General features: G+C 38.3%; 1 long non-coding RNA gene across 4 annotated transcripts in view; it reads right to left on the bottom strand.

Annotated features, from left to right (window-relative positions):
- LOC140146860 (uncharacterized) overlaps nucleotides 1–10,133 on the bottom strand; it is a 42,046-nt gene extending 31,913 nt beyond the window's left edge. Inside the window, exon 1 of one of the 4 annotated variants that reach the window (XR_011858326.1) lies at nucleotides 9,979–10,133. This is a non-coding gene — a long non-coding RNA (uncharacterized lncRNA). Of the gene's footprint in view, nucleotides 1–2,227; nucleotides 2,336–9,978 lie in introns of those variants that run through there. The other 3 variants (XR_011858328.1, XR_011858325.1, XR_011858327.1) reach the window with 3 other exon arrangements.
- Nucleotides 10,134–16,705: the final 6,572 nt, after the last annotated feature.

Genomic DNA, 16,705 nt, shown 5'->3' with positions numbered 1-16,705 from the left:
GTTTTGTATATCATAATACCAGTATTTGTAATTTTATATTATATAGAACTAATATTTTGCATCATAAATGCGCAGTTCATATGCACAGACGATTACTAATCTTCAAGACTTCAAAATAACATGTTACTAAGCAGGTAATAGGTGCTGGCCTTGTCCTATTGTACTTGTTCATTTGTGTATGGAGAGCTCACTGACGTGTTAATAGAGGTCAATGGGATAGCTTCTTTATGGGGCACTTCTCCATCGGTTTCAGGGCGCAGTTCATTGAACTAAGCGGGATTCTATTGCAAGCGCTTTTATATTATTACAAAACGGATCGTGGTTATTGCCTTGACAAATCTAATACATAATTCATACCAGAGATTAATAAATCCAGGGTGCGGACATTTCATTGGTCGCAAACCACCGGGATTCGATACAAGTTTGCGTTGTAAATGAATGCGTGAATAAGAGTGTCATCCCCTTGGCGCGATATTTGATTTCTGAAAATACTCAAGTTGCCGTTCAAAATGCCTAAAAATCATCAAGATATTGCAATACTGTCTAAAGTGATGTAAAATTGTGGCAAATTTGTATGATTTATCGCACATAATTTCTGCGTAGCGTGGAGAATCATTTACATATGAAAAGAAAAAAATGTGATAATTTTAGGGAAATATAGAATGGCGGAAGAAACAAATAAAACATTTTCCTGGAATGTGTAGACCATACTCTTTCTGTTCCTATTGATTTGGATACTGAAATAATTCTTAAAATGAAGCTGTTGGGTGATTTATGTTGGCGTTTCTAGAGTGTGTCATTATTGGCAAACATCTAGGGATATTGTTGAGAGGGCACTCGATTCACGAGATTTCTTTTGCAAGAACGCCAAAATAGCACGAATTTTGTTGGTTTGCGACTGAAGAGTGTCCGCACTATAGATTTCTGCCATGCAAATTAGCTAGTGTCAGTGGGTAAGAAAGTGGCATCTTTTGAATCGTTAAGACAAGCCACATAATCTTATGTAAAACTCTGCTGGGTGTTTCGATCATGTATTATGCGTGTTTGGTCAAGTGAGGGTAATTTGTAAAGCATCAACTTGTGAACAAGTCATAGAGGGTTTGATCATGCTGATGATGTTGCCATTTTGGACGACTTCTGAGTGTTTAAAGCCCAAAATGAATGAATAAAATCGTGTATGAGATATTTGCGGGGATATTTGGGTGCATTGGGCACTTATGGGTTGGGTATAATAGATTTCTATGTATACAATTAAGTCTGATATATTTTCGATGGAATATATATTTTCACTTGAAAAGTTCCGAATTGCAATTTCTGAATATTATATAAAAGGTGAGAATAAGACTATAAATGTAAGAGTATGGGATAATTTTGATTGTTAATAAATGCGAAACGCCGGCGGTAGACATCAGCAATATCAGGGATTGCCGCGATTCTTGCAGTAGCTTTTATGAATAGAATACAATAGTGGATACAATAGCGGATACAATACGGGACAATAGAGCTCTCTTACGGGCAAATAAACCTCGTCGCGTTTTGCTAAATTTCACTTCTTCTTTTTCATGAACTAACCGTTATTTTTTTAAACTTGTGGCAAAACTTCGACCGAAGTTTTTAATAAAGGAAATTATTTGTGCAGATAGATTTTCAAACCATTCAATCAGAATTCCATTCATAAGGGAATTGTATTTCCGTCTATCTCTAATTGGAATTTCATACTCAATGACAAGATCCTCAAAAGTCTTAACTGAATTGTAACCTCTATTAAGATCAGAAAGAGTAGAAATACCAATATTACTCCACTCAGGATAAAAGAAAAACTGTTTTGTTTTCAGCCGGACATTTTTGTTCCACCAGATTGGATCCTGCAAGTGGTAATATTTCCATAACCTATATTTTCCTTAACTTTTTCTCTATATACAGATACCAATTCTTTATGGTTTCGGCAACCTGTGAATTTTTCAAGGAATTCAAAACACAGTTTATAGGGGCATTAGTTTTGAACAAAATTGAAGTGTCCTGGTTGAATTGAGAAAGAACATTAACCTCCAAAAATTTTCAAGTGCTAACAAAATTAGGGTCTAATAAATGTTTTATCCAAACCTAATCCCTGATTTTTGATTTCTGAACAAAAGCGAAACCAAAACTGGGGAAATGGGGAGTGTCTTAATATTATTAATCAAAATAGGTATAAAATATAACACATAGATAAGAGTAATAAGCTTACCTTACTTAAATGATAACTGATCCTGTACAGATCTCAACTGTTTTGGTAATAAAGTATTGTACAAACGATTCTTGATGACTGTACGTTACACAGTGTCATCGACCCTATATCTTCATGGCAGAAATCGCCATGGTAGGTTGAATCCACAGCCACGATTGGCCATTTGGTTGAAGCTTTTTGAGACGAATAATTAGTCGAGGGACATGACTGAAGGCTACTCACAATAGCCGGGTATTGATCTTGGTTGTGCGTGAATAAGCTTGTATACCCCATTGAGGTCAATGGTCATCGACTTTTATACTGCCTGGTAGTGAGTGCAGCTGTACTACACGCTGTAGCCATACTGGACCAACGCAATATAAAATTAGAGTTTTGGTTAGATTTTGAGTTCAAAGCGCACGGCCAATTTTCAAAGCGCATTCTAGCGACTATCATATCTGTTCAACACGTATTTTCAAGTGTATGAGACCAAATCTGGTTTCTTGAGAAAAATCATAACGGGAGATATTCATCATTTTCTAACCCGGTATACGAAGATTTTCGTCTGATATCAAAATCGTGCATAGCAATTCACGTGTATCGATCCCGTGTATTCATTTTAGTGTCCCTTCTGCACCAAATAATTAATAGCCAGGCGGTGTCGGTGTGCGTTACGTTCTTGTTTAGTCCACGCAGAGAATCCTGATGGAAACAGCCTTTCAGTTCTATGTCACCAGCGGTCTGCATTGACTCTGTGAGGTCTTTTTCATTTACCACCGAACCGAATCATAGCAACCCTGTAAATTAATTGGACGCATGATGGCAGTATATTTTTGTAGCATCATCCTCACGGCAGTGTTCGATATACACTACAGAAATGTGAATATTACCCTTACAGGGTGAGTCATTTTACAGCCTGTTTTTTTAAATATATTTCTTTAATTTAGTTCTAGAGAATAAAATACCCAAAGAAAATTGGCTGAAATTTGACGATTTTATGAATATATTTGTTACTCACGCATTCAGAATATTTGCCACAATTTGTAACCAGGTTTCAGAAAATAATTGAAGCATTTTACCAGTCGAGTACCAACAAAAAATTATGCTAAAATACATCTGATACATTCATCTGTTATAATCTAGAAACAAATTTGACACGCGATTGGTATTTCACCAATAAGGTAGCGTGCTTTTCCGAACACAAGAAGAGAATTCCTATCTTGGTAACTGGATCACACATCTTTTGGAATTAGTAGTTTATATACATGCCGTCGTTTTATCTTTTCAGTTTCTGTTTCCATAATTTCTTTCAATGAAGCCTCAAATCTCAGCAGGCAGCCAACAATTAAAGCAATTTGCAGTCTTTTCCTGGTCAACATGACATCTTTTCACCATATTTTGACAGTGTACACTTCAATCTGTGTTACTCAAAGTAAGACAAGCATCATGTATTCATTCTTTCAGATAGCAAGCTACATTTATTTCTGAAAAAAGATCTGTAAAAAGAGATCAAACATATATGATGTATGCTCTTACACATCAATTCCAACAACATAAAAAAATCATTCATACACATGAACCGGTGACCATACACCCAGATAAGATTGGAAACAATGTTTGGCTATTGAGGGGGCCAGGAGGGTAGGAGCAACAAATTATTTGATGATGCGTGAGATTTTACTCATTTTCCAGCGTTTTGCGTGAGATTTACTACCTAGGAGTGAGATTATACTACCCTGGCGTGAGACTGTGAGAAAGTGACCCAATGCGTGAAACTCGCGGCCAATGCGTGTGTGCACCACGTGCGAAACCAGGAGTTGAGTGTTTACAAACACAGGAATTCGAGGGGGTTAGACCCAAAAAGCAGTAATTCGAGGAGCTTCTCAAAGTGGAGAACCCTATAGGGGGGTTAGGACGTCTTTTTCCGGCATTTCCTTCAATTCGAGGAGATCCATAATTGTATTTGTGCTAAGTTCTCCTCACACACCTCGTCACATTCCTTTGAAAACTCCTCGTTTTGTATGTAAAGTGTGCACACAATGCTTTTCTGTCTCCTCGTTTAGCTGCGCTACGAGTATAGGTGTGAGAGTTGACAGCCCTGTTCCTGATTAAACACTAAATGATTTTGAGTCCCATCACCATATAATGACATGATAACACAAAGTAAAATGCAAAACTAAAATCCAAAGCCCGGACAATTTTTTTTAAAGTATCAGATTCCTAGGTGCCAACCAGTGGCGTAACTACCGGGGGTAGAGGGGGCAACGTGCCCCAGGCGCCACTCTTAGGGGACGCCAAATTGACAAATTCAGCTTCGATTCTGCGCCCCTCCAAGCGATGAAAGTCCAAATTTTTGAGCGCTTCGCGCGCATTTCAGCACAGAATCAATTGAAAGAACATTTTAAGACCGATATTCACCTTCTAGTAACCAAAATTAATTAGTAGTAGGCCTTATTTGTCCAAAATTGGGATGGTGGGGTCTAAAATATTCTCGGAGGGGGGTAGGGGCGCCAATTTGGTTTCTTGCCCCGGGCGCTACCAACCCTGGTTACGCCACTGGTGCCAACCCGGGCCCATCAGTACACCCAGGGGCTATTTTAACGTGCCTCCTGGCACGTTCGTGCAGTGAGAATAGAAATCCGTGCAGTGAGAATTAAAAATCCGTGCTTAAAATATTTCTATTAAAGAAGTTCCCCCACAAAGTAAGACTGATCTAGTCGGGAAATCCTATGTCCTATATTGTATAGTTTGTGGTGATCAGTCAAACATTCAATTGGCAGGGGAAGTCAAGCAAATGTTGCCTCACAACGCCTCTGGTAACGCCCTTTCCTCCCAATTTTTCGGTCACTCGTGGGGGAAAGCCTCTGGACGAGAAAATCCGCAACAGGCGTGGGGCAGTCCAATCGGACAGAAATTGTCCAGAATTGCCCTATTCATCTTCTTTTTTAGACCGTTAAACACCTTAATTTGGGGGCAAAAATAAATTAATTACCACAACATATCACCTTTGTTTGTGCTAGAATAGTGTAAAATGGAAAGGTTTTGCGTGTTTCGTGGGCAATTGTCCCAGTGACATACCAAAAATAATGACCATCAGAAACATTTTCATCGCCGCTCATCGCTGATATGCCACCGGGGACACCAATAAAACAAGCAAGTGCGCAGCCTGTATGGCATGCATGAATAATAGTAGCCTAGAATGTTCTTTAATTATTAAAACCAAAAGGAACTGTCTTGGGGTCACTATGTTTGAAAAAATCATTGTAATTAACGTAATTGTAATTGTAACCATCTCCCTGGACTCTAGGCAGGATACAATCCTCAAGTAGGGCTTGACCAACCTGTCTTCAGACCTTGAATCGGCCACCTTGTCTGGAGAGGAGGAACGGGCCTCGTCAGTGAAGATCACATTACGCCAGTGGCCTACTGTAAAGTTCCAATGTCTCTGTGATCAAAGTAAGCGCGCATGCCGATGTCTTTTCAGAAGTATTGGCTTTCTTATTGGTCATCTTGTGCGAAAATCTGCACTAACCAGTCTATTTTTCGCAAGATTCCTGGTAACAGGCGCGTTTATGGACCTTAGCCATTCTGTTTGTAGCCGAGATCGGTCTTCCCTGGCGGTTGTCTTTTTGGGCCGACCTGACCTTGGCCTAGGTGTAGTAGTTCCGGTCTCTCGACGTCTCTTCAAAATTTTAGAAACGGCACCTTATGTAATTCCTAAAGCGACACCAATATCCTTCTGTTTGTAGCCGTGATTATGTAAGTCAATGACGCGGGCGTATAAGTCTGCGCTCAACTCGCACCCCATGATCAGAAATATCGTATAAAACAGACAGATGCAACAAAGTATGAATCATATCGCTAAAATAACTGTGAAAAGGATGCCCGATGGTTCATTGGTCAGGCTTAAGAAGTCATTGTCCCACATTATGTATTGTGTGATATGGAATGGTACCTAAGACCTTGCCAGATAGCCGTGATCCATTTTGCATGGCTAACGGGTCATTGATGGTAAGAAATCTGCACTTAAAACAGTGCAAAAAAATAAAAATATTCCAAACTTTTGTCCAAGACTGTATTTGTACTCGGCTATTCCAGTTGAAATTCATACGCCTCATATGGAAGACATGACCTTAATCTCCCACACAGGGAGTGTATAGATTTCAAATGAAGTCACCCATCCAGGTATTAAAGCTAGGTAGCCCCATTTATTTAGACTTCACACTCCCTGTGTGGGAGATTAGGGTTATATCTTCCACAGGGGGTGTATGAATTTCAAATGGAACAGCTCAATGGACGATTGCGTAGCTAGGGGTTGTGGCGCCACTTTAATGAAATTTGGTTACAATGAAGTTGAATTTCGGTCTTAAAATGATCTTTTAGATAACTATTTGCGCTGAAATGCTGACATTTTGACTTTCACAGCTTCGAGGGGCGCCAAATCGATTCTTTTTATCCACCGTCCCTGTTTAGTTTAATGAGACTACGTACACCTTATTGAATAATTTAAATTGAACCAATAAAAAAGAACAACACACAAAACTCATTTACAACTGTTGTGTGCAGTGTTGTCTTGTGTTTATTATGGTCAAGCAAGCAATGATAATATGACCGCAAGACGAAAAAAGTATTCTCTTAAATATTATTATTAGATGATAACATTTATACAGCAATTATTATTACTACCGTACTTTAGCGTAAGGGGGGGGGGGTGCAATAAATATGTGTAACCCCGGGTTGGTGCATTATATGGGGGAGATTTTTTGGTAGGACGAAAGGGGGGCAAGCATTTTTGGCATGTTGAAGAGGGAGGAGCGTGTCAAACGATTTTTGGCAGGTCGAAAGGGGGGGTGCCGAATTTTTGACACATGTATTTTGGGCACCGATTCTAAATACCAAAGGTGTAGGAAAACATTTGGAACACGTTCAAATATGCAAAATTTCCTGCTCACTGCGATCGCATTATAATATAAGACAACTTAAGCATGTTAAGGTTTTAAATTCGGGTTCCCCAAAATCTTACATGTGTAATGGGGGGGGGGTAAAAGATTTCTTGGCACGTCAAAAGGGAGGGGCAAAGGTTTTTTGGCACGGCCAAAGGGGGGCAATTTTGGAAGACCATTTTGAGAATTCACCACCGGGGTACATATAATTATTGCATAGCCCCTTTAACCCATATCAATTTATAAGCGCTCTTTAAGCAAAGTTTATTGTTCATAACCATTATGATAAAACAGGCGAAAATAGTAGCTTTTTGCACACGATTTCCTATTTAAAGAGAATTGGCCATTGCTCATTGAAATTAAATGGATAATATAAGTGTGCTCTTTCATTTAATGGCATCAAATTTGAAAGATATTCTAAGCATCACTGGGGTTTTGACTTTAAAACCCACAATAATTATGGTCAAAAATGTGCTAGAATAGGTCGTTTTCAACAGATTACAACATTCGCCTTGTTACCTGTCACGTTGACGTAATGAAAAAAAACACGTTTTTTTTTTTTTTTTTTAGTGTTCGTTCGATATATATATATAAAACAATTCTGATTGGATAAAGGAGGCATTCGGGGTTTTGACAAAAAACAATCAAATATGCCGTATGTTTCAATAGCCACCAGCTATAAGCTCACACAGCTCTTATGATGCTATACACTCAACCGTTCGTCTATCACACGGTAGAGGATAGTAAAAACAAAAATCCTTATCGTTTATTCTCTAACTTTATATACCCAACACTACGACACTGTGTCCTCCCAGCACAATGCTGTTATGATTGCAGACCAGTTCATCTCCACTTTTTAATCCCTTGATTTTTTTTTTATTCCCTGTGCTTGGAACTGGTGGAGGGAGAAAAAACATACACAATGAACCACCACACAGTGTCATCGCCCCGATATCTTCATGGCAGAAATCGCCATGGTAGGTTGAATGCACCGCCACTCATGGCCATTTTGTTCCGACCTGTTTAATAGTTTTGAAACGCATAATGGGCCGAAGGACATCTGACTAAGGCTACTGACAATTGCCCGGTGACTGACCTGGCTGTGTGTGACTCAAGCATGGTACGCCATAGGTCATATGCTTTTAGACTACCCACGATTGGCCTATACACCGCGCTATATAAAATCAGAATTATTGTAAGTTTTGAGTTCAAGACGCAAGCTTCTTTCTCAAGTCGCAAGCTAACGACTATCATATCTGTTCAACACATATATTCAAGTGCAACCACATCTGGTTTCTTTGGACGAAATTATTTACGGGAGATATTCATCATTTTCTACCCCGGTATCCAAAGATTTTCGTCTGAATATCAAAATAGCACATTCACGTGTTTCGATCCCGGGTATTGATTTTAGTATCTCTGGTGTACCAAGTAATTATTAGCCAGGCGATGTCGGTGTGCACCAGTTCCCAACGATCATGAACAAATACATTTATATTTACAATCACATTAATTTTTATATTTTTAATATCATAATCAATCCTTTTTAAAGCAACAGGTACAGAGAGGGACAAAAGAGACAGAGACAAAAATTCATGATGGTATTCTTGAATACATGTATACATGTACATGTACTACTATCTGTATAAATGGGCATAAATGGGCACATACACATGGAACATGGTGAAGAATACAGTCAACACATGCAGGCTGATTACCTGAATATGTGAAGCATGAAATATAAATGGGAGAAGTAATTTCAGGAAAAACAAGAATAAAAAACAAAATGAATTAAAATAAATTGAATTTCATTCTCCTGAAATATCAAATGAATTTTTTTTTTTTTAATGTTTTCTCAATTTACCATTTTTTTCTGCAATTTTATATTCAGTTTTAAACTTGGTTTTGACCAAATTTAAAAAGGCTTGAAAATTTGGAATAATTTGTTGAAACTTACACCTGTAAACATAAAACTTGAGACAGAGAATACAAAAGTTCAAGCATGTGTAATGCTTTGTACTGGTGGTATCGGTCCCAAACATTTTTCAAAATTAGAAAAAATAAAATTTTCACCAGTTTTATTATAAAAACAAAAGAGTTGTAAGTTTGTTCCACAAAAGAGACACACAATCACACTCACAGAATATGTGAGCTAAAGATTTATTTGATTTCTTACAAAAGAAACACAAAGGCGAATCTGTTCTACCAATTTTATAAAGGAAATTATTTGTGCAGATAGATTTTCAAACCATTCAATCAGAATTCCATTCATAAGGGAATTGTATTTCCGTCTATCTCTAATTGGAATTTCATACTCAATGATAAGATCCTCGAAAGTCTTAACTAAATTGTAACCTCTATTAAGATCAGAAAGAGTAGAAATACCAAGATTACTCCACTCGGGATAAAAGAAAAACTGTTTTGTTTTCAGCCGGACATTTTGTTCTACCAGATTGGATCCTGCAAGTGGTAATATTTCCATAACCCATATTTTCCTTAACTTTGTCTCTATACAGATACCAATTCTTTATGGTTTCGGCAACCTGTGAATTTTTCAAGGAATTCAAAACACAGTTTATAGGGGCATTAGTTTTGAACAAAATTAAAGTGTCCTGGTTGAATTGAGAAAGAACATTAACCTCCAAAAATTTTCAAGTGCTAACAAAATTAGGGTCTAATAAATGTTTTATCCAAACCTAATCCCTTGATTTTTGATTTCTGAACAAAAGTGAAACCAAAACTGGGGAAATGGGGAGTGTCTTAATATTATTAATCAAAATAGGTATAAAATATTGTAAAATAACACATAGATAAGAGTAATAAGCTTACCTTACTTAAATGATAACTGATCCTGTACAGATCCCAACTGTTTTGGTAATAAAGTATTGTACACACGATTCTTGATGACTGTACGTTACGTTCTTGTTTAGTCCACGCAGAGAATCCTGATGGAAACAGCCTTTCAGTTCTATGTCACCAGCGGTCTGCATTGACTCTGTGCCGTCTTTTTGGCGCCCTCTACGGAGGCGCCAAAATATAGGCATGACTTTGTGCTTCTTTGTGAAAAGCTTCTAATTTCACTCTTGCTAGATTGACTTCGCAATTGTTTTGCTAAAATTATGCCCAGCTCAGAAATAAAACCACAATTTGCTTGGATTTTATTTTATTATTGTTTTCTGATATGCACAGGATAAAATGGTGAGCGTATATTCTTTGTTTAAAATACAAAATTAGGATTTATAAAAACACCAAATAAATCCTGACCTTTGTATGGGTTCAACCAGTTTACCGTGTGCCTTAGAAACCCGATAGACGGTGACATTTGACCATACACTAGGATCCACAACATGCTCATCTATCATGGGAACAGTTCTTAAGCCCTAATACATTTGTAGGCCTACTTTCATCCTTTGAAAATTTGGGTACACAAACTCATACTCTGCAACTTGAGGTCAAATTTTGCACTATGATTATGTAATTGAGGTTATTGGACTATGCCATTGGGATGAGACTATTGTGGTCCATAGTGATAAAATCAATTAACGAGGACTCTACTGATGGCTTTTGTTTGCTAATTACCATAGAATCTATATAGCGGTTATTGCCAAAGTTGCAATATGGTGGCACAATTGGGCGGAAAACTGTATGCAAACAACACGGCATATTAATTATACATGTTCTACATTGTTGTATTTTAAAACACTGAAGACCAAAATTGACGTTATTGCCATGATTGGATCATGGAGGTAGTAAGCCTACTACAACTCTGGCGGAAATTCGTTGCCACACCAGGGCCACACCAGCACGTTCTGGTGTTAAAAGCACGCAATCGAAGCTAAATATGGGATAGTTCCGTATTATGCACATTCAGATTACACTTGCCCCTTCCCCGCTCCCCATTTTCCAATGTTGGGAGACTGTAATGTAGAAATGATGACGATTTTGTCCAAATCAACATTTCAATAGGGGAGCGGGGAAGGATGTTGGCCAATTAACGCTCAGGTGTGGCAACATTTTTTTGCCAAGGTTGTAGCTATACTACCTCCATGATGGGATTAAGTAAATAACTAAATCCTGTTATCTACCCAGCAATGTTTGCTTATCATAATAATTGTAGTTTTAAATTAGAGAGTTGACAGGAAGTTGTAAGAGTTAAATTGTTATGGATATGATTGGTGTAAGAACGAAAAAGTTGAATGTCAGATCAAAGTCATCCGAGGTGAATTAAGTAATGTCAATCACAAATTGTTACAGGTCATTTGAGGTGGACTAAGTTTATATTTGGATTGTCAGAACACCTTCCCCAATCAGACACATTTCTCTTGTTTGGCTTGACTTTGCAAAGAGCGTCTAATTTCGGTCTTGCTAGATTTACTTCGCAACTGTTTTGCTTAAAAGTATGCCCAGCTTAGAAATAAAACCACAATTTGCTTGGATTTGATTTTATTATTGTTTTCTGATATGTTCGGGATAAAATGTTGTGCGTATATTCTTTGTTTAAAATACAAAATTAATGGACTTCTTTCTATGCTAATATTACATTATTGTTTTAAAGAGAAAAAAAAGTATCCAAACAGTTGGGCGCCCATTCCTTTTTTAAAGGAATTTTTATTTTCATTTACCACCGAACCGAATCATAGCAACCCTGTACATTAATTGGACGCATGATGGCAGTATATTTTTGTAGCATCATCCTCATGGCAGTGTTCGATATACACTACAGAAATGTGAATATTACCCTTACAGGGTGAGTCATTTTACAGCCTGTTTTTTTAAATATATTTCTTTAATTTAGTTCTACAGAATAAAATACCCAAAGAAAATTGGCTGAAATTTGACGATTTTATGAATATATTTGTTACTCACGCATTCAGAATATATGCCACAATTTGTTACCAGGTTTCAGAAAATAATTGAAGCATTTTACCAGTCGAGTACCAAGAAAAAATTATGCTAAAATACATCTGATACATTCATCTGTTATAATCTAGAAACAAATTTGACACGCGATTGGTATTTCACCAATAAGGTAGCTCGCTTTTCCGAACACAAGAAAAGAATTCCTATCTTGGTAACTGGATCACACATCTTTTGGAATTAGTAGTTTATATACATGCCGTCGTTTTATCTTTTCAGTTTCTGTTTCCGTATCCGTATCCGTTTTTGTAAGTCATTGTTATTCTGAAGTGGTAGTCTCCCAGGTGTGACCAATCTTTTATTCTAGCCTTTTGTTAGTTACTGAAAATTTGAAGCTCGTGAATTTCAGTTTTCGTTTTGGTAAGTTATATTGATTTTTGACATAAAACTTTGAGATGTGCGGTTGGGTGCTAATCTAGACAAAAGAAGAGTCTAAATTTTACGGTCCTAAATTCGCGGTAAATTGTACGGCTTCAATTGACTTGTGTTTGGTGTATATGCACTTACGTCTAGGCGTAAGTAGCTCGTAAAATTAGTTTTGCATCGAAATATATACTAACCATGTTGCCAAGTTATAAGCAAAAGTCTTTCATATTGGCGATGAAACGAGCGCCTGAAATAGCCAAATATCTCCCAAAGTGGCGATTTGGTAATCATGTTTTATATTGAAATGCAATACAAAAGAATTGCATTGGAGCATAGACTCTGAAGAGTCTATGATTGGAGCCAAGATAATTTATTCTATTCATTCGTAGCAATGGCAAGCTAATCTGATAATTGGTTGGGCCTATATGCAAGACTCGGGTTTGTTTTAAATGTTTATTTTTGCAGAGCTTATTTTCAGTCATGGATCATACTGATAAATTTCAAAAAGGGAGGGGGAGGGAGGGAGGGAGATACTTGAGACTGAACAAGTGAGAGTGGGTGGGGGTGAGGAAGAAAGAAAGGAGAGGGAGAGACGGAAAGACTAGAAAGAGAAGAGAGTAGGGACCGGGGAGGGAGTGGGGAGACTGATCATGGGAGGGGGAAGCAAAATAAGGAGATAGACATTGATACGAGGGAAGGGCGATACTGTGGCCCTGCACGGTGCATTGGGGTGCGACAGGCTCATAAGCGGACCTTTTGTGATTTAAGGGCTTATTTTCAACGTTTCTATAGAAAAAAGTGGAATTTGTCATTCGGATTGCCATGCATTTTGTCAAATTAATGTAGATCACTTTAAAAATGTCAAAGACGAGAGGGCGCTAGACCATTAAAAACACCGGTGTTAACACAGGTGTTTCACAATGTTGTCTCTTCCTCTTTTATTGACATAGGCATCCCCCTATTGAAATAAGCTGATTGGTACGTCAAAGTTAACAATGAAGTCAGATTACAGTAAACTTACTGAACCCTTACCGAAATGAAGCCTTCATTAGGCAGTTATTAGGCAGTCTGTTAAGCAGTTAATACAGACAGTCACTTGAAGCTGTTGATATATGAAGCTCTATATAGACCTAAAAGCACATAGGCAGTACCTAGACATGTAAAATGGGCAAATTGAAGCACTATAGGCACTTCATAGACCTTCACCTTCAGCTCTAATTTAGGCAGTTCACCTCAAATGAAGCTCTAATTTAGGCAGTCGTCGACCTCAAAAGAGGCACTAATTTAGGCAGTTGATTGCCTAAAATGAAGCTCTAATTTAGGCAGTCGACAGTCTCTAATGAAGAACTAATTTAGGCAGTCAAATGAAGCTCTAAATTAGGCAGTTGACTGCCTCAGATGAAGCTCTAATCCAAGCAGTTGCAAGGACATGCCTTTTGAGGAGAGTGAGAGCAATCAGTCTAGCTGCTCTCCTTAAATCCGATATAGAAGAGTGATTTTTTAGCTCTCCTTGGTTGACCATTTTCTCCTTACATTCTATTGTAAATGCACTATAAAACAGCTCTCCTTGAAGGCTCCATCAGACCTAAAACGTTTTCCTGCAATTCTAAAAGAGAGTCCTTGCAGTCGTCAACTGCCTCAAATAAAACGCAAGCTTGCGATTATACAGGAAGATCGCTGGACGTCTCCCGATTTGCTGTTGAATCTTGTTTTCCTGAATCGAAGTACTTACTTTCCATTTTGGTTATTAATTATTCTGGAATGTTTGATTGTAGCATGCACTCAGCTGACAATCAATCATGCCATAATTTCTTTCAATGAAGCCTCAAATCTCAGCAGGCAGCCAACAATTAAAGCAATTTGCAGTCTTTTCCTGGTCAACATGACATCTTTTCACCATATTTTGACAGTGTACACTTCAATCTGTGTTACTCAAAGTAAGACAAGCATCATGTATTCATTCTTTCAGATAGCAAGCTACATTTATTTCTGAAAAAAAAAGATCTGTAAAAAAGAGGTCAAACATATATGATGTATGCTCTACACATCAATTCCAACAACATAAAAAAATCATTCATACACATGAACCGGTGACCATACACCCAGATAAGATTGGAAACAATGTTTGGCTAGTGAGGGGGCCAGGAGGGTAGGAGCAACAAATTATTTGATGATGCGTGAGATTTTACTCATTTTCCAGCGTTTTGCGTGAGATTTACTACCTAGGAGTGAGATTATACTACCCTGGCGTGAGACCGTGAGAAAGTGACCCAATGCGTGAAACTCGCGGCCAATGCGTGTGTGCACCACGTGCGAAACCAGGAGTTGAGTGTTTACAAACACAGGAATTCGAGGGGTTAGACCCAAAAGCAGTAATTCGAGGAGCTTCTCAAAGTGGAGAACCCTATAGGGGGTTAGGACGTCTTTTTCCGGTATTTCCTTCAATTCGAGGAGATCCATAATTGTATTTGTGCTAAGTTCTCCTCACACACCTCGTCACATTCCTTTGAAAACTCCTCGTTTTGTATGTAAAGTGTGCACACAATGCTTTTCTGTCTCCTCGTTTAGCTGCGCTACGAGTATAGGTGTGAGAGTTGACAGCCCTGTTCCTGATTAAACACTAAATGATTTTGAGTCCCATCACCATATAATGACATGATAACACAAAGTAAAATTCAAAACTAAAATCCAAAGCCCGGACAATTTTTTTTAAAGTATCAGATTCCTAGGTGCCAACCAGTGGCGTAACTACCGGGGGTAGAGGGGGGCAACGTGCCCCGGGCGCCACTCTTAGGGGGACGCCAAATTGACAAATTCAGCATCGATTCTGCGCCCCTCCAAGCGATGAAAGTCCACATTTTTGAGCGCTTCGCGCGCATTTCAGCACAGAATCAATTGAAAGAACATTTTAAGACCGATATTCACCTTCTAGTAACCAAAATTAATTAGTAGTAGGCCTTATTTGTCCAAAATTGGGATGGGGGTCTAAAATATTCTCGGGTGGGGTAGGGGCGCCACTTTGGTTTCTTGCCCCGGGCGCTACCAACCCTGGTTACGCCACTGTTGCTAACCCGGGGTGCCAACCCGGGCCCATCAGTACACCCAGGGGCTATTTTAACGTGCCTCCTGGCACGTTCGTGCAGTGAGAATAGAAATCCGTGCAGTGAGAATTAAAAATCCGTGCTTAAAATATTTCTATTAAAGAAGTTCCCCCACAAAGTAAGACTGATCTAGTCGGGAAATCCTATGTCCTATATTGTATAGTTTGTGGTGATCAGTCAAACATTCAATTGGCAGGGAAGTCAAGCAAATGTTGCCTCACAACGCCTCTGGTAACGCCCTTTCCTCCCAATTTTTCGGTCACTCGTGGGGGAAAGCCTCTGGACGAGAAAATCCGCAACAGGCGTGGGGCAGTCCAATCGGACAGAAATTGTCCAGAATTGCCCTATTCATCTTCTTTTTTAGACCGTTAAACACCTTAATTTGGGGGCAAAAATCAATTAATTACCACAACATATCACCTTTGTTTGTGCTAGAATAGTGTAAAATGGAAAGGTTTTGCGTGTTTCGTGGGCAATTGTCCCAGTGACATACCAAAAATAATGACCATCAGAAACATTTTCATCGCCGCTCATCGCTGATATGCCACCGGGGACACCAATAAAACAAGCAAGTGCGCAGCCTGTATGGCATGCATAAATAATAGTAGCCTAGAATGTTCTTTAATTATTAAAACCAAAAGGAACTGTCTTGGGGTCACTATGTTTGAAAAAAATCATTGTAATTAACGAAAGCTATAGCTTCGGAAATGATCAAAAATGTAATTTTGCCGGATTTAATTAAAAATTCATAATTAAAACAGTTAATGAGATATTTCAATTTTTCTTTTTGATTTTGAGAGCATTAGTCAAGCCCGGGTAATCAAGTTACATAAAGTAGTGCAAACAAATGGGCTCAAATTTGATTGCAAAGGTGTTTTCTAGAAAGGGGTAGATTGTTGCAAAAGCCCTTACATCCATAAAAGGCGCGATATAAAAGATATAATAAAACAAAATAGTAAGGCTTTAAAATTGTACCACACCTATTCATCAACACTTTATCCGAACCCAAATTGAATCAAATCGAACAAAACAAGTTGTTTTTCTCAAAAAGTGGATGTAAGGGCTTTTGTAACAAAGCTCCTCAAATAAAAGTAATGCTTCTTCTACTTATACAAGACCGGGGACAATAAAACTTTGGGTGCTCCATTCTACTTCAGTGCCAATGAGGTTAA

This window comes from Amphiura filiformis, chromosome 2 (assembly GCF_039555335.1).
Source record: "Amphiura filiformis chromosome 2, Afil_fr2py, whole genome shotgun sequence".
In the NCBI taxonomy this organism is placed as follows: domain Eukaryota; kingdom Metazoa; phylum Echinodermata; class Ophiuroidea; order Amphilepidida; family Amphiuridae; genus Amphiura; species Amphiura filiformis.
The sequence above is the reverse complement of the archived record's forward strand: the minus strand, read 5'-3'. Positions and strand labels throughout refer to the sequence as shown.